This window comes from Barbus barbus (genome assembly GCF_936440315.1).
Source record: "Barbus barbus genome assembly, chromosome: 15".
In the NCBI taxonomy this organism is placed as follows: domain Eukaryota; kingdom Metazoa; phylum Chordata; class Actinopteri; order Cypriniformes; family Cyprinidae; genus Barbus; species Barbus barbus.
The window spans coordinates 9,123,233-9,143,824 of record NC_136743.1 but is presented as its reverse complement, the minus strand read 5'-3'; positions in this window follow the sequence as shown (position 1 = coordinate 9,143,824).

Sequence of the window (20,592 nt, the reverse complement as noted above, 5' to 3'; positions counted from 1 at the left end):
CCTTCTGATAAAGATGAGGAATGACTCATGGTCTCCCTTTCTTTGTCTCTATACATGATTTTCCCAAAGACCTTTTTGTTTGAGATAGAGTCCTGTTCCCCCTCGAGTATGTGAATGGATTCCAGACTCTGCAAATCAAACATAAAGCTGTCAGCCCTGCTCTGTGTTCTCAACCGATCATCCCCGGGTAGAGGAGAAATCAATGGATAGCGTAAGAGCTCCTAATCATCGGCAGCAGAGAGTCCCTGATGTTTTCCCAACTACAGCATCAGATACCCAACAATCAATGTATCGGACACTCGAATGGAGTTTGGACAGTTTTTATGTAAATGTTACTTACACAGTAAATTACATGCAGAGTCTTCTGCTATTTGTTGAATTTGTTCTGAAGAGCAGGTCCCACATGTCCACTTCTTTTCCTTGAGTTCACAGTAGTGGTCGATAGAAATGGGTTTTGGTCTATATCAGTATCTAGAAAGCAGAAGCAGAAATTTGTTCCGTCATATTTACTCACCTTCATGTTTTTCCAAACCTGTAGGAATTTATTTTCTCTGCTGAGCAAAAAAAGAAGATATTTGAAAAATTTTGGTAACCAAATAGTTGACAGTATCCATTTATTTCCATAGTATTTAAAAAAAAAATTCTCCATACTATGGCGATCAATGGCTATCAGTAACTGTTTGGTTACCAACATTTTTAAAATATATTTTTTTGTACTCAACATAAGAAAGAAACTTACACACGTTTTGATCAACTTGAAGGTTAGTAAATTATAGCAGAATTAATTTTTTGGGGGGACAGCTCAGCTAATGCATACTAGGAAATTAAAAGTGAATCCACACTTGCCAAAAGTGCATTAAATCTAATGAAATAAATCAACTAAATACACATTTCTACAGCATATACCCACCCATCCACTATCCTTCACTGTATCTCTCTTCAAAACTTTCAAAAAAGGCTTTGTCAAGCCAACGTTCAAAGTTGTCTTAACAAACTGGTTTTAGTTACAAATTACACTTACAAGAATGTATTTAATTGGAACTCATTTTAATTACATTTTCTTACATTAAAATTCCAATTGCAATTCTGCATCCTGCTTGCTACCTTACTCCAAATTCAGGAATTTAATTTTAATTTAAATTATGAATCTTAATTCAATTATGAATTGTCCAAAACCCTGCAATACATACAATTCAATCACAGGAAATGGGATACTCAAACTTGATAAGATGATTAAAAAATATATGCTAACTCATACTTAAGATTCACCAAAAAAATTTTTTAATTAATAAAGAATGAACGCATACATTAAATGAATGAATATATTGATTAGTAAATAAATGTGCAAATTGTTTACTATCTACTGACAAAGCTGTCAATAGAATGTGAATGTGGTTTGTTTGATGATTTGATCATCTCAAAATGGCAAGATTTAATCCGATCTATCACTAGTTCATGCCCCATAGGCGCAAACAAACTAGAAATCACCAATCCTGAAGTGTGACCACCTTTAAAACGAAGGAAACTGTTGCACACTGTTGCTCTTTATTTTTCCAGACCTCCATTGGCAAACATCCCACAGTGGGGTGGACTGAGTGCCACACGGCCTCAAGGTTTGCTGTAGCATGGTTTCTATTTGTTAATTCTTCTTCTCTTACGAGTTTTAAATAACAGCCTAGTGTCAGCCACAACCCCGCAGCAGTAAAGCAGGCTTCAGATGTGGCGGAGTGGCTGTTTGGTGAAGACGGATAGACTGTGTAATGGTGCAGGGTGTCCTACAGCACTTCAAAATAAGTAGAGTCATTAGAATGGTGAAGGCATCACTGTCGGTCCCATCTCACCAGGCAGCTGTCACGACTGTACAGAGCAAAACTCAGGATGAATGAGGAACGAAAGGGAAAGAGAGAGTCATCCGTGACTGTAAAACACATTACAATATTCGAATACTCTAGAAAGCTCCATAACCTCTACCTCTGTGACTTATGTATACCATTGCTCAAAGACTGGGACATCTGATCTGTCATGCAAGACTGCACTCTGCCTTTTGTCATATGACTAAGCTAACTGCCATGGCTGTTTGTAACTCTAACCTTGAATTATTTCAGTGCAGCCTTATATTGCTTTGTTTAAATGTCCTCTGCCAATTGTCTGAGAGTTGGGTCCACGCTCAGTGGCGCTGAGAGGAAAAGTTTGACATACAAACAGAGCCTCACAGTGGCAGCAGGTGCTGGCAGAGAGGCAGGAAGACAGCAAGACATTTTGTTGTTTCAAACAAGCTGCTGTGCCAATTTCAGTCCCGGCATACATAAAGTTTAATCAAATATACTCAGTTACAAGCACTATTTCATTAGTATTCACAGGTATGTAGCTTTTATACATACATACTGCATTTCATTTTTCTCTCTGCTCTGTCATTGAAAAACAACAATTGACTTACAATATCAACATATTGACAACACCATGGTTACTGCTTTGATAGATGTACAGCATTGGAGATTTATAAATTTTTAATAAGCACCCAGAACAAGTTCAGCATGTTAAATACTAAGAAACAATATAGCAGGACACTCAATTAGCACTGAAAGAAAATGAGACAGACCCTTTTAAAAAACATGAAATCCAGATGGGAGTAATAAAATTCAAGTCACTTGTTCTCTTTGTATGGACTAAATGAATTATAATAAAACCACAACAACTATGAAATATAACTGAGCCGCTGTAACATTAACTTATTGCACTCATTAAGCTGTTATACTCATTTACTGAGGTGTCCTGTAAGAATTGTTCCTACTAGACTTTAAAAAATCACACCGAACACAATGAAATGTCAAATTAGGTAAATGCATTAACTGTGTTAAATAAATGTGATAACGTTAAGCATACTCTATTAGTCTAATTTATTATAAATAAGTCAAGTCACCTTTATTTATATAGCGCTTTTAACAATGTAAATTGTCTCAAAGCAACTCCACAATATCAAAAAAGGAAAATAGTGTGTCAATAATGTAAAATTAAAAGATTAAAAAAAAGATTTTCAGTTAAAGGCATTTTATTATTGAATTCAGTGATGTCATCATCCAGCTCAGTTCAGTGTCTTTACAATCAGGTCGAGGATATCGCTGGAAATAATAATAAGATAAAACCAACCTATTTATTCTCTGAATTCAATATTTTATGAGCCTCAAAGAATTTCAATATTTTATGAGCCTCAAAACATTTGTACACCTATGAAGTTGTTCATACTCTATATAATAAAGAATTTGCATGTAATATTATATATGTATATATACAGGTGCTGGTCATAAAATTAGAATATCATGAAAAAGTTGATTTATTTCAGTAATACCATTCAAAAAGTGAAACTTGTATATTATATTCATTCATTACACACAGACTGATATATTTCAAATGTTTATTTCCTTTAATTTTGATGATTATAACTGACAACTAATGAGAGTCCCAAATTCAGTATCTCAGAAAATTAGAATATTGTGAAAATGTTCAATATTGAAGACCCCTGGTGCCACACTCTAATCAGCTAATTAACTCAAAACACCTGCAAAAGCCTTTAAATGGTCTCTCAGTCTAGTTCTGTAGGCTACACAATCATGAGGAAGACTGCCGACTTGACAGTTGTCCAAAAGACAACCATTGACACCTTGCACAAGGAGGGCAAGACACCAAAGGTCATTGCTAAAGAGGCTGGCTGTTCACAGAGCTCTGTGTCCAAGCACATTAATAGAGAGGCGAAGGGAAGGACAAGATGTGGTAGAAAAAAAGTGTACAAGCAATAGGGATAACCACAACCTGGAGAGGATTGTGAAACAAAACCCATTCAAAAATGTGGGGGAGATTCACAAAGAGTGGACTGCAGCTGGAGTCAGTGCTTCAAGAACCACCACGCACAGACGTATGCAAGACATGGGTTTCAGCTGTCGCATTCCTTGTGTCAAGCCACTCTTGAACAAGAGACAGCGTCAGAAGCATCTTGCCAGGGCTAAAGACAAAAAGGACTGGACTGCTGCTGAGTGGTCCAAAGTTATGTTCTCTGATGAAAGTAAATTTTGCATTTCCTTTGGAAATCAAGGTCCCAGAGTCTGGAGGAAGAGAGGAGAGGCACATCATCCACGTTGCTTGAGGTCCAGTGTAAAGTTTCCACAGTCATTGATGGTTTGGGGTGCCATGTCATCTGCTGGTGTTGGTCCATTGTGTTTTCTGAGGTCCAAGGTCAACGCAGCCGTCTACCAGGAAGTTTTAGAGCACTTCATGCTTCCTGCTGCTGACCAACTTTATGGAGATGCAGATTTAATTTTCCAACAGGACTTGGCACCTGCACACACTGCCAAAGCTACCAGTACCTGGTTTAAGGACCATGGTATCCCTGTTCTTGATTGGCCAGCAAACTCGCCTGACCTTAACCCCATAGAAAACCTATGGGGTATTGTGAAGAGGAAGATGCAATACGCCAGACCCAACAATTCAGAAGAGCTGAAGGCAACTATCAGAGCAACATGGGCTCTCATAACACCTGAGCAGTGCCACAGACTGATCGACTCCATGCCACGCCGCATTGCTGCAGTAATCCAGGCCAAAGGAGCCCCAACTAAATATTGAGTGCTGTACATGCTCATACTTTTCATGTTCACACTTTTTAGTTGGCCAACATTTCTAAAAATCTTTTTTTTTTGCATTGGTCTTAATTGATATTCTAATTTTCTGAGATGCTGAATTTGGGACTTTCATTAGTTGTTAGTTATAATCATCAAAATTAAAGGAAATAAACATCTGAAATATATCAGTCTGTGTGTAATGAATGAATCTAATATACAAGTTTCACTTTTTGAATGGTATTACTGAAATAAATCAACTTTTTCATGATATTCTAATTTTATGACCAGCACCTGTATATATATATATATATATATATATATATATATATATATATATATATATATATATATATATATATATATATATATATAAATTGTTATTATTATTATTGGTGTTGTAATAGTAATAATAAATAATTATGTAATAGTAATTATTAAATAATTTATTATTTGTTTGTTATTATTATTATTATTATTAGTAGTAGTAAATAATAATAATAATAATAGATGTTTTTATATTTAATTAAAATGTATAAATTAAATAATTTTTATTCTTAATCTTTAAAAAACAAAAACAAATATTGATATGGTGTTTCAGTGTCCATGCAAACATTCAAAAATGAATGCATGATAGAACCACACCAACAAATAAATAAATAAAAAACTTCAAACATACACAGACATATGCGCTAACACATAGAATCCCAGACAAGCAAACACAGACATATGGAAATGAACACAAATTCGCACACACACATTTAGACACACATGCCAAGTAGCAAACTGACACACACACAAAGACACACGTGCACCCGCCACACACACCCGCAGAGAAGGGCGGAAGACAGCCAGGTAGTGTGTTTCACCAGTGCCAGAAGCCTAATAAATCATCAGACATGAGGCTTGAGGTCTTGAGACAGCAGTTGACTAGATCTTGGAGCGTCAGCCGCCTAGTTAGATATGTAAATATCGCGTAAAGAATTCCGTCCACAATGCCTTCTCCCATCTGTTCCTCTTGGCATATTGATTTTTAAAGCAGTGCTTGGAACATGGCAAAGCCTCGGCCTTCCAAGTCACTGCTTTAATTTGCCAGAAATTACAAAAGCTACACTGTGCAAACCTTTCATATATCAGTCTATCATTACATGGTTTTTCACATGCTCTTTTATTAAAACAAGCTGATCGCAGCCCTATCACACAGCTTACAGGCAAAAGCAGCTTCAGTTTTAGCAGCTTAAATTATCGATTCTACTGTTGTAGAAAAACAGGGAAGCAGAAAGAGAGAGAGCGTATTTCCCCCCCCCCCTATTTTACTTAGTTTTAACACGGTTCAGTAGCAGTGGAGGTGAGCTGCCCGTGCCTGGTCAGCTGAGATGAATGAGAAATCTATGATCTGTCTGAGCGATTTCATTAAGAAAGGGAGAGATGGGGCAGCAGTGTTAATTACTGACAGTACAGCAGCACTAAGCTGCCACTGATACGTGCGATCAGAGCCGTTTTTAATTACTGCTGTCGTAAAGTGAGCCACGTTTACAGTAATAACATGATTATGGAATGAATATTACAGCGTGAGAGGAGGCATCGCCTCACACTTGGTAATATTTTACGCACTGACTGCAGTAATTAGAGCGGTAATTGTGTTGGCATGCTTACTGATAAACAAGCTAATTATTTTGGGTATTACTGTGAGCTTCAGAAAGGCTTGTGATACATTTATCTAGGGTGAAATTGAGAGCATATGTGTGTTTTTATGAGAATACATCAAAATTTAGATGAGTGAATTTGGTTTACAATGTGACACCAGGAAAGGTACCAGTGAAAATAGACTTGTTGGTGGTCTTGGTCTTGTCTGACTGTCAACGGACCGCCCAGCCGCACCGTGAGGTCACCCCACGACCCCTTTGGCTCCACTGCCTGCTTATTCCCTTTTCAGCACCTGACATGGCAAGGTGAAGTAGCTTCAGGCCTCCGGGAGTTCAGATAAGACCCGCCTCTAAAAATATCTCTCAACAGCCCTGGAGAGCCTTGCTGTCCCATGTGTCCCCTGCAACCATGAAAAATCATTCATTCAAAGAACACTGCACAAACCAAGTGCAATGCAACTTGTTTAAGTCATTTTTATGTACTCACTAAATGCGCAAATCCAGCACAAAGTGACAGCCAATCAGAACACATATGAAGTATAATTTTATTGCAAGCATCATAAGAGCAATAAGATTTCACTGTGGACGGGACTATCTAGAATGGACCAACAAAACATCTCTGCATGGCTAGACAAAAACTCAGAATAATATATAAGAAATATTGAATTATATCAGTGGTGTGTGGCCAAGTATGATGACCCATACTTGGAATTTGTGCTCTGCATTTAACCCATCCAAGTGTACACACAGTAGAGAATATACACCCGCAGCAGTGTATTTAAAAAATACAGTAAAAATAAAATAATGAAATAAAATAAACAGTAATATTTTGAAATGTTATAAACATCTGCTTTCTATTTTATTATATTTTAAATAAAAATTAAAGTGATTTATGTGTGTGATTGTAAACGTTTTTTGAGCAGTAACTCAGTCTTCAATGTCACAAGATCCTTCAGAAATCATTATAATATACTGATTTTCTGCTTATAGATACATGCTGTTGGTATCAACTTAATCATATTGTGCCTGATACAATATTGTAGATTTCTAACAACCAGCAATAGGCTAAATAATATAGCCCCTATTTAACTAACAAAAGAGACAGCTCTGGTATGACAGCACTCTAAGATTATCATATATCACATGCTTATAAATTCAAGAATAGCACAGGACCTAGTTTGATTTATTGTTCATCTCTAACTCGAAAGTCTGACTGACATTTCTTGCGTCGTCTTTATTCCCCACCAGCAATTTACTGGAGGAATGCAGTTCCCTTTGCTTGGACTTCAAATTCCACTGTTTCTCATACGCTCTTTCCCTTTGGCTCTCTTAAAGTTTGGTTTCCATTTAATTGCTATAGTGTCTATCCTTCTCAGCGTGCCTCTCTGAAACATGACCCTTTCTACAGTCCATTTGTTTCCCTCCACCTATCCTTACCTCGACTTCGCTCCAATTATCTCCCATTTGCCAGAGTCCATTAAAATTCTTTAGTCCAATTTTGGGTGAGCGATCAACAGTGAAAGACTTTCTTTGCCCGCTCCAGGTACTCGGACACACTTCTGTGGAGACATGGGTTTGGCTGTATTTCATTAACATTTCTGTCCTTACAGTATTTCAGTACACTTACAAACAAGTGGCTATACCATATTTTGGTCCCATGACTGTAGTGCTCCTGTATTCTTTAAATAAAGCACCTTGAAGGAAATACCATGCATGAATGCATTAACCTATTATACGAAGTACCATAGTATTAAATTCACAACTTTTTCCAAGAAAATCTGTTGAAAACACATTCTAAGCATTTTTTGCTAACGTGAACCACAACTGTCAGCACCCATGCTAATGTTATAGGACAGACAGTAGTTCTTAGAAATGTGCCATTACCATATACCATACAAAACCGTGGTATTCTTCATGAATACAGTATCATGGCATATCATAGTACCATTGTATTAAATTCACAACATTTCCACAAAAATCTATTGAAACTTCATAAATACAGTAGCATTTCACCATAGCAAACTGCCCACAGTGTTAGCGCATATGCTAATGAAGATTAGGTGATTTGTTTGTAATAATATAGAAAACATAAAATTGCAGTAATGAGGGGGTAAAATAGCAGTTGCTAAATGTTTGCTACAATACTATTTAATTGGCTAATGCTATCATTGTCGTAACATCTGTGCTAAAGTGAATCCTTCTAGAATGCGCCACATTTGGTTTTAAACATCATATTTGTGTACAAACATCTTAAAAAGACCTTGAACTGTCATTATAAAATCAAATATCACAAAAAAAATAAAAATTAAAAATAATACACATACTGACTAGCTGTCTTAGTACGATGCTACACTCTTTGAAATAAAGGTTCCAAAAGGGTGATTTCATAGCAATGTAATAGAATGTTTTGTGAATATAAAGATTATTTATTGCCATTTATGGTTCCATGAAGAACCCACAGCATCCATGGAACCTTTCCACTGGCCAAAAGTTTCTTCATAGTGGAAAAGGGTTCTAGATGTTTTAAATATTCCATTGAAGAACTCTTCAAGTTCTTAGAGAAACCCAAAATGGTTCTTCTATGGGATCACTGTAAAACACACTTTCAGAGTCACTAAATATCTGAATCACTAAAGAAACTTTTGTTCCATGGATGTTAAAAGTTTCTTCATGGAACCACAGATACCAAATAAACTTTACTTGTAAGAGTGCATTGGGGGTGAGAACTAAATGAGTTCTAAAATAGCCTTTATAGATGTGCAAAAAACAACTGTACACCCTTTAGTGAATAAATCAAAGTTTAAGCATGAAGTGATGTCTTTAGGGTTATTATAGACCTTTAAGGTTCTTGAGAGGCGAATAAACCAGGTAGTGATAGGCTATTTGTAACCCATATTCTCAAATGCTAAATGTTCTCCAATACAGCAGTGTGTTTGCACTCTCTACGTACTCTTGAAGTCAAACATTTCACTTTTCCCCTCTCGCTACACATCTCCTTTCCAAGTTTACACACTGAGCATTCATCCCCACTGGCTAAAAGAATGTACTTTAATACTCATCTGTCTAGCTTGTTTGAATTGTGCCGGTGATGAATGATATTTATTCTGCTCAGGACCTTGAGGTAGCCACATTTTAGCAGCCATTAATAATGTTGATGGCATGCCCTGGCCGCAGAGGGGCTTGTAATCTGCGGATGGGTGTGGGGAGTTGCGGTCTAGGGGTCAGTGTGTGTTTTCCAGTTCGTACTTCCAATCCAATCCGCACCCTATTCTGATACCTTGATCTCCTGTTGGCTAGAGGCTCCTATAGAGTCAGAAAGAGTGAAAGAGCCAGATAGAGGGATCACGGCAGGGTTGTTTTGTTCTGGATGGAGAGTGTTTAAAGCTTTACCCAGCACCAAAAGGGGGAATTGAGGGGTTTTTCAGCTGTCCTCCCACTCCCTGTCCAGCTCTTCCTGAAGGGAGGGGGTAACAAAGGACGGCCTCCCCCCCGTGGTTCTCTTCGGAGGACGTGGGAGTACCTGCAAGAGGCAACGCTTGGCTCAGCACAGATCTGTGCTTTCAGATCTACAGACGAATTTTCCACAGTTGTGTCATGACATCTGAGTAAATATCTCCATATGGAGACCCAAACACAGTCACACACACTCACACAAACACTCGGATCAGAGCGCATGCAGTCGTATAGCTGAATTATAAGCATGCCGTACACTGGTGCCACTAGACATTTTGTGTGTTCTGCCAAAACATACACACATGTACACAAACACAGGCCTGGTCTGAGCCCCATATTTCTACTCGGACCAAGAACCACTTCCATCTCGACTAGAGCTGGCAAGCGTTCGAAAAATTGGAATGTGGTCTTAGGGGAACATACAAACCACAGCAACACTAATCCAAAATAAACTCAAAAGTGTTGCACACACACACACACACAGAGAGAGAGAGAGAGAGACTTAGACACATATACATTATAAATGTACATTTACAAACACTGTACTGAGAGAGAGAGAGAGAGAGAGAGAGAAAAAAAAAACTACTCTTAATCAGTATTTTTTTCTTGGTTTCAAGTAAAAACATACTTAGATACTTAGAACAAAATTTGTTTCTAGAGAATATGTCTGGAATATTTTGTGTGTGTGTACTTAAAGTGCATCTGGGTAGTTGTCAATGTGATGTGATATAATACTGTTGGGGTTATTATAGACCTTTAAGGTTCTTGAGAGGCGAATAAACCAGGTAGTGATATAATAACCCTATACACTCACCTAAAGGATTATTAGGAACACCATACTAATACTGTGTTTGACCCCCTTTCGCCTTCAGAACTGCCTTAATTCTACGTGGCATTGATTCAACAAGGTGCTGAAAGCATTCTTTAGAAATGTTGGCCCATATTGATAGGATAGCATCTTGCAGTTGATGGAGATTTGTGGGATGCACATCCAGGGCACGAAGCTCCCGTTCCACCACATCCCAAAGATGCTCTATTGGGTTGAGATCTGGTGACTGTGGGGGCCATTTTAGTACAGTGAACTCATTGTCATGTTCAAGAAACCAATTTGAAATGATTCGAGCTTTGTGACATGGTGCATTATCCTGCTGGAAGTAGCCATCAGAGGATGGGTACATGGTGGTCATAAAGGGATGGACATGGTCAGAAACAATGCTCAGGTAGGCCGTGGCATTTAAACAATGCCCAATTGGCACTAAGGGGCCTAAAGTGTGCCAAGAAAACATCCCCCACACCATTACACCACCACCACCAGCCTGCACAGTGGTAACAAGGCATGATGGATCCATGTTCTCATTCTGTTTACGCCAAATTCTGACTCTACCATCTGAATGTCTCAACAGAAATCGAGACTCATCAGACCAGGCAACATTTTTCCAGTCTTCAACCGTCCAACTTTGGTGAGCTCGTGCAAATTGTAGCCTCTTTTTCCTTTTTGTAGTGGAGATGAGTGGTACCCGGTGGGGTCTTCTGCTGTTGTAGCCCATCCGCCTCAAGGTTGTGCGTGTTGTGGCTTAACAAATGCTTAACAAATGCTGCATACCTCGGTTGTAACGAGTGGTTATTTCAGTCAAAGTTGCTCTTCTATCAGCTTGAATCAGTCGGCCCATTCTCCTCTGACCTCTAGCATCAACAAGGCATTTTCGCCCACAGGACTGCCGCATACTGGATGTTTTTCCCTTTTCACACCATTCTTTGTAAACCCTAGAAATGGTTGTGCGTGAAAATCCCAGTAACTGAGCAGATTGTGAAATACTCAGACCGGCCCGTCTGGCACCAACAACCATGCCACGCTCAAAATTGCTTAAATCACCTTTCTTTCCCATTCTGACATTCAGTTTGGAGTTCAGGAGATTGTCTTGACCAGGACCACACCCCTAAATGCATTGAAGCAACTGCCATGTGATTGGTTGATTAGATAATTGCATTAATGAGAAATTGAACAGGTGTTCCTAATAATCCTTTAGGTGAGTGTATATATATATGTATATATAAAACCTACTTTAAAACATTTGTCTACTTGTTTTTTAAATAATGTTTTAAACATATACATGCTATGAATTATAAACGATACCAAATAAAAATATATAAATCTTAAAATATAAAATATATTATGACCTCACAATAATTGGCAGAAAATGTGGAATATTTGTACTTTTTAAAAATTTACTTGTTACACCAGAATATTATTTTGTAAAGAAGCTCGTACAGAAAAGGCAAATTTATATATATTTTTTAGAAAGGTAATTTACTTATTTTGTAATAATTACAACAACTGTGGCTTTACAAATACATTTACATATTTATGTACTTATAATATATCTACACTTTAAATATTTTGCATTTAAAGACTGATATTATTCAAAGATACAATCATCATCAATAGTGACATTAAACAAACATTTTAGGTTTAATATTAACAAATGTGCATTGTGCAAAAATAGCACTTCCAATAAAGTTTAATTGTAATTTGTATAGCAAGTCTCGAGCGATATGTCAGTAAATATAGATTCAAACTATACGTAGTTTGAAATAAATGTTGAAATTAACCCTGTGTATAGGGTTAAAAATAAACCTTATTAAATAAAGCAAACTTATTTTACATTACATTGCCATTTTCTACATTATGTATTTCACATAGTAACACATTTACAGTTTTACACACATTTATAAACTTAACGTGATATGAAACACAAACAGATTCAGACTACACTTTTCCTCAGCCTGAAACGTGAAGTGAAATGATCATGTTTATGAGCACGCTCAACAGATGCAAACACACACACGCTGTCAGTGAGGGATATTTAGTCTCTCATTTGCACATTTCTCAGACCATTAATCCACTGTAATCTCTCATTTCATTTAAAATGATTGTCATGCACTCTTGAATACAGGGTGGTCTCTTAGCTCTGTCGTCATTCATGACAATGGCTGCACATTTGCGCTGAGCAAACATGAGTTACGAGCAGATTACAATCCCTATTCAAACCCTGCGTAATCTTGGGTAATCAGCATCAGGCTACTGCAAAGTCCAATCATGTACCATAAAGAATATCATTAAGGTTTAGGGTTTATGGCTCGGTGCTTGTTCCGAGGATGACCTATTGACAAAAAGACAGATTGCATGGCAACTACACCACCTCAATGTCATTTCCTGTCCCTGTGTGGAAGGGGTTTACTGTCTCACAGGTTTAGCAACAGCACACTTTTAGGAGGGCAAACATAGGCTAAAACATGTCTGGGACGCCTCAAAAATAAAATGAATAAATTTAAAAAATTAAAATTTATTTTCAATTATTAGTGATCAAATTCATTTATCTTTATAATAATGGTCCTTAACATATAGGCTTCAATTTTGTTATTTTCTTCTTCTTCTTCTTTTAATTTATTCAGATTTTAATGGCAATTTCATCTGCATTTTACATGACTGTGATGCAAAAACAGATATTAAAATTAAATAAATAAAGTGTGGTATTTGGCTTTATACTCAATATAAAATTTAACTGGGGATAAAACCATAAATATTATTATGACTGCAGTCTTTTCTTGGTGTGGTATTGACAAATTAAGAAAAGTGTTGAACTAAAATGCACAAACAGTGGAATTTAATTAGTATAAACCCAAATACTAAAGCGATTTATTATTTATTTATTAGTATTTAGATGGAACTGACAAAACACTTAAAGTGTTGATCTGAAATGCATAAATTGTAATTTAATAAGTTTAAATCCAAATATTAAAGTTATTTATTTATTTATGTTTATTATTTTGTGTTTGGACCATCATCCTTTTTTTGTAATTAAATAAATGCATTTAAATAAATAAATAAATACATTTATATATATATATATATAGATATATATATATATATATATATATATTTACTGGAGATAAATATATATTACGGTAACAGTCCATCATCAGTGCGGTATTGACAAACTAAGTGATAAACTGAAATGAGCAAACAGTGGAATTTAATGAGTATAAAGCCAATGCTACAGAGATTTCTTTCTTCATTAATTAATTTTTGTTTATTTTTTTGTTTGTGGACCATCATCCTTTTTTTTTTATAAATAAATAAATAATAATTTTTACTTTATGAAAATACCATTTGTATTTTTTTTTTCCATCTTTGATTTTATGCAGAAATACAACCCGGACATGTTTTTGTGACATTCAACCCAGCACAGCTTGCTAATGCGCTGGTTTTCATAGAGCTTATAAACACACTTCAGCTTGCGAACACACCAGAGAGACATCCTCTATTTATACAGGCCTCTCTGACTGTCTCTTTCTCTCAGCTTCAGTGACACAAACTCATGATCGAGCGGCATCAAAGAATATACATTCTGTCATGGTCTTTTATACACAAACAAAACGGCTTTCCTGCATACATAAGCAATACATCCAAACACACACACATACAGACACACAACAACCCAAGCACGGACTAACATACACACAGATCTCGAGCTGCCGCCCACACTCTGAGCAGAAGGGGGAGGAAGTGACAGTTAGCTGTGGAATTCCTGCTGTGTGTCTCTCACTTCTTTGCCATACACACACAATGACAAACACCCATGGACTCTCACAGAGTGACAGGACCCTCAGAAGTTTCCAGCATGTATTCTGAAGGGGAAAAACTTACTGTAATGTGGTATATCCTCCTTATGTGGAGGCCGTCAGAAAACTCTGCAGATTTCAAGCGCCTGTCATTCACAAACTTGTACATTGCATGTTAATTTATTCAATGTTTTGGCTTCTTATAGTTGCTTGATTGGCCAGTTGCAATTTTGAATGTTTTTTTTATAATGATGACTAAACTTTAAATTTGATCTTTTATACTGTTTTACGGTCAAGTATCACTCCAGGTCCTCCTCTGATAATATACTCTAATACAATGAATTCAAATTTGAACTCAAATCAAGATTTCATGTCCATTTATTTACTTATTTGCCAAGTAGACAAAAAAAAATGTGAACAACAATTTGTATTCCCCATGTATATATATATATATATATATATATATATGTATATATGTATATGTATATATATATATATACATACACATATATACATGTATATACACGTATATATACACATATATATATATATATATATATATATATATATATATATATATATATATATATATATATATATACATACATATACATACATATATACATATATATATATATATATATACATTTTTCTCAAGAAAAAAAAGGAAAATTACATACATTTTACACAGTTTTTGGATAAAGTATACTCAAAAGTATTGCCAATTGCCATTTTGATTTTGTTTTAGTATTTTTTCTTTTTATTATTTTTAGTATTAGTATTCTATATTATATGTATAAAAAAATATGAGTAGTAATACACTACTTTTTTTTTTAAAATAAGTCATATGCACACCAAGGTTGAACTTATTTTATAAAAAAAATGGAGTAAGAACAGTAATATTGTGAAACATTATTACAATGTAAAAAACCTGTTTTCTATTTTAATATATTTTAAAATGTCATTTATTCCTATGATGGCAAAGGTGAATTTTCTTCAGTCTTCAGTGTCACATGATCCTTCAGAAATCATTCTATGTTGATTTGATTCTTATTATCGCTGTTGAAAACAATTTCTGATGATTAATATTTGATTGTTTTTTGGACTTTTTCAAAAACATGAAAAAATAAATAATAATAATTAATTATTCCAAACTTTCAACCAGTGGTGTATGTACAAAACGTATTGTGTATATGTAAATGTTGCAGCGCTTAATCTTGTAAATGACTCACATTCATGAAAAATCGTCTGGGATTTAAAAAGTGTGAGGCAATCATAACTTTAATTTTTGTGAATCTGTCCTTTAATATCCCTTTTTACCATGTTTAAATCCATCCTACAAAATTCTGCAGATTTCACCCAAAATCAAAAGAAAAAAATGTGGGGACAGCCCACAAAATACAGCCAGACCCATCCATGAGAAATATTCCTGTGGATTAATATAAATCGGTCGTAAATTCACTCCAACATAAAGTCATAGCGCATTAACACGTATGCTGAGAGCTTCAAGCAATAAAACACCAAGATAGTCAAAGAAATATGTAAACGACCTATCAGCATATATCTAGTTTATGGATTTCATAATTGCCCACAAAGACACACCAGTGATGTGAAAATGAAGGGCATTAACATCAACACACACATTTGGAGGAGGATAATATACAATCATATCATTTTTGGCCTCTCCGACCATCTCCCAAACCACTGCTCATGTTTCTAACTCTTTGGACAAAATAGCCCATTCATCAGATGCACCATCTTCCTCCTCCGTCACTCCTCCCACTGCTAAAAAACACTTGCGCAAATGTTATTGTGAGTGTGTGTACTATATACTAGCAAAACAATTATCATAATCATACTTCATACTGTATTTTCTCTAGTATTTCATTGCTAACATAGCATTTCTGCCTCTCTCTTTTTCTAACCCGCCCCACGCGGCTTCGTTCCTGCTCTTTCTGGCGGTCTTCTCAGAAGCTTATGTCTGTGATAAAGCTAAAGGTGACATGATAAGCTGTGCAATCATCTAGGTCTGAGGTGCCCTAATCCCTGCCTAAGCCCTGTCATAAATCCATCTGTTATCTGTGTTACTCCTCTGCTCCTGACACCAAAACACAAAGCCCCCGCGCCGAGAAGCCTCTTGTCAAGATGCATTCTGCCTACAGATTGTGTGTGTGTGTGTGTCGGGGTTGGCACTTTGATTTATTGTGGCGCTCTGGCCCGTGCTCCTCTGGGCCAGCAGTGTGTGTTTGTTTTCTGTTGCACAGGAGGACAGTGTTGAGCAAATGTTAGCATGCTGCACAGAGCGTTAAAGTGTTTGCATAAGCAACTCTACAGTAGCAGCAACACATAGAGTGTGTGTGTGTGTGTGTGTGTGTGTGTGTGTGTGTGTGTGTGTGTGTGTGTGTGTGTGTGTGTGTTGACGAGTGTATGTCCTTCATTAGAATTCCGAGTGATTCATTATTGTCATGATGTATGGAAATTTAAATGGATAGTTCAACCAAAAATGACAAATCTGTCATCATTTACTCACCCTCAGGTTGTTCTAAACGTGTATGATAGAAAAAGATCATTTGAAAAAGTCTTTGTCCATTCAGCAAAAGACCTCAAGGACCCTTTTCACAGACTGTGATGATGCATTGCCAACATCATAAATCTAGTGAAGTTTTTTTTTTTTTTTTTTTTTTTTATTAATGTACTTTTATAATACTCTACTTTGTTATATTACTGTGGTATTAAATTAGAGAAAACTAGTTAACGCTGCAGTGTGAGTGTTTCTAATAAATTGCCTGAGGGAGTGACGGCAAATTTGACATACTTCTCTTAAATGACCAACATAATCAATCTCTCATTTTTTTCTTTCTCTTTTTTAAAAGTCCTAAATTGGCTATTGCATGTTTTTCTTCTTTTGCTAATAGAGCGAATGGGAATGCAAAAATGACTTGTTGATGTTTCTGTTCACCATATAGAAGTTTATCCATCCTGTTCTGAGAACTTAAGAAATGTAAAAAGTACTTGTCTCATGCTTTAGTATTTCCTAAATAAATTATAATAATGAGGTAACATATGGAAATTATGGGATACTAAGTCATAAAAAAGCTGAATTAATGAGAAAAAGTCATATTTTTAGGACCTTATGACTTATGACTTTCAAACTATGGGACACCTTTATGTCCTTAATCCATACCTTTTTTGTTATACTGTATGGAAACCCATTTCTGCCATGTGAGAAAAATATCATGTTTTAGAAAATAAAAATTAAGTCATAATTATTGATACAAAAAGTCAAAATTAGGAGATATTAAGTCAGCAGCTGCAAAAAGTTAGGCAGAAACTCATGAGTGCCCTTATGAAACCTAAATTGACAAATGGGACATTCTGTGGTCTCATTGAACAAGTTTGCCATTTGGGACAGGGCCTGTAAGTTCCAATTCAGATACACAAACCTACTCACTCTTGAGTCTCTTATATTCATTGCAAATGCAGGGCTGCAAAGGACTCCGAAACTTTTACACTGACACTTTTATAGAGTTAGAACTGTGCTGTCTCTGGCACAGGGCCCTCTCTGCAGGAAGTGGGGCCTTAAATAATCATTCATTATTTTCTGTGTCCTTTACATCCTTCATAGTTGTCATCTCGTCTGCTTTATTGGACAGAATTTATCACAAACTACAAAAATCTCCCCTAGAATGAGAAATATTTGATTACTTTAAAGTTGGAGCGTGGCCCAAATTTGAGGGAGAGGAGGAGGCATATGTTGTGTCACTGACAGCGTTATGCCAGCTGTGATATTCATCCTCAGATTTATGTCTCTGTGTCCACTCTGTCTGTCCTCTGTGACAAATCTTCTACTTAAGCAGACAGTTTTTTGGCCAATGCCTTTGAGGTGATTTTAATGTTAAAAGCATTTTCATTTTTCAAGAGATGACAAAACTGAACAAATACCACCAGGAAATGCCTAAAACCGCTTTATTCAGCCTGGTAAAAAATGGTCCAAGTAAATAGAGCACTGAACTTTTTCTGAAAACAACAACAATCATTTTAGTGATATCCTCAATGTTAATTCAAAAGGAGACAAGGAAAAACAAAACAAACCCATCTCCATATCCTCTGGCGCCCCCTGAAGGGAAATATAGGGAAATATATATATATATGTATATATATATATATATATATATATATATATATATATATATATATATATATATATATATATATATATATATATATATATATATATATATATATATATATATATATGTATTTATTTATTTTTTTGCTTCAATAAAATGAGTGTATCATATTATGGCATAGTAAGTCATATCAATTCGATAAGCTAAATTACAATATTCCAAGTCAAAACAGAGATATAAAGTTAAGATTTTTGAGATAAAATTGAAATTATGACAAAGCAGCCACATTATGAGTTTATGTCATAATTATGGCTTTTATTTAATATTTCTGACTTAGTATTTCATAATACTTATATAAATATATAAATATAAAATATTTATATATTTATATAAGTAAACATGAAATATAAATATGAAATATATAAAATATAATAAATATATATATATATATATATATATATATATATATATATATATATATATATATATATATATATATATATATATATATTCTACTGAATAGACTTTATTTTACCATATCCCAATCCAAAAAAAAAGTTGCTCTTAAAAATGTTAATTACAATTTTAGAACATGTAAAATCTAAAAGAATGAGACAAACCATTTCAGTACTTATTCTGATTGATTTTAAGTATTTTTCTGAAAAGTGTAAGTTTACCTAGCACCTAGCAAAAAATAAAAATAATAATAATATAAAAAACATTTTTCAGTTGAACAAGAACAGAATTATCTAGTTTCACTGACTTAAAAACATAGCTTTCAAAATGTAAAAATGTATGCAAATCATATGTCTAAATACACACATACACACACACACACACACAAAGTGATATGAGTAGTGAAAAAAAAAAACCATGCAGATGTGCCTTTAAAAAATAAACAGCCAAGATATATGGCTGTCTCACCTCTGACCTCTAGGCCAAACTAGGTCAAATATGTACCAGTGATTGTGCCCCATGATTTCAGTCATTTCAAATTAACGTACGCCAGGTGTAGCCTGAATGTACACACTTTTGACAGGTGATCTATTGGTCTGTCTTCACGCTTCAGAGGACCCAGGTGTAACATGTATCCCATGAAGTTTAATCTCAGAATCAAATATTTATCATCTGAGAGCAGTGAATGAGAGAGCTGGTGACCTGCTCTCAGATGATAAATATTTATATGTCTTCTATCGGTTTCTCTCTCTATCTGTCTCTCCAGATTCATAATTTGAGGTATTAATTTGTTAACCTCCCACTGGGTCATTATAAAGGAATCAAAATGAGAGAAGCTTACAACCACCCACATACGGTAATTATTCAGACTGAGAGCAAACATGTGAAAAGATTGAAGTGCACGCGCAGAAAGTCCCACTCGCTCTGGCACAGACGAGAGGAGGCGTACAATATGATTCACGTGTGTTGCAGAGCAGAGTGCGGGGGAGAGCAGAAACGGAGACAGAAAGAAAGGTTTCAATAAAAAGAGAAAAGTGGAGAGATATTGAGAAGGAGAGCGAGGTGTCACAGTGATGATTAATTTAGCTGTGCTGTACGTACAGAGAGAGCCAGACTGCTATTTAGACAGTAGGGAATGAATGTGTTTACTCAGCATCAGTTTATACACTAATGCAGCACACCTCAGCATTCAGTGGACAGCAACATCATCTTCACACACATTTATCAAGTGAATGCTTTTGAATGTTTGTCTAGTCAAGTTAAATGTTATCTGCTAAATTAAGTTATCTATCTATCTATCTATCTATCTATCTATCTATCTATCTATCTATCTATCTATCTATCTATCTATCTATCTATCTATCTATCTATCTATCTATCTATCGGCCTATCTATCGGCCTATCTATCGGCCTATCTATCGGCCTATCTATCTATCTATCTATCTATCTATCTATCTATCTATCTATCTATCTATCTATCTATCTATCTATCTATCTATCTATCTATCTATCTATCTATCTATCTATCTATCTATCTATCTATCTATCGGCCTATCCATCTAACTATTTATCAACCAATATAACCATTTATCTGCCCATCTGCCTGTTTGTCTACCCACCTACTTATCCATCCATCCATCAGTCTCTCTGTATGTTTGGTATGTTTGTGTCTACTCA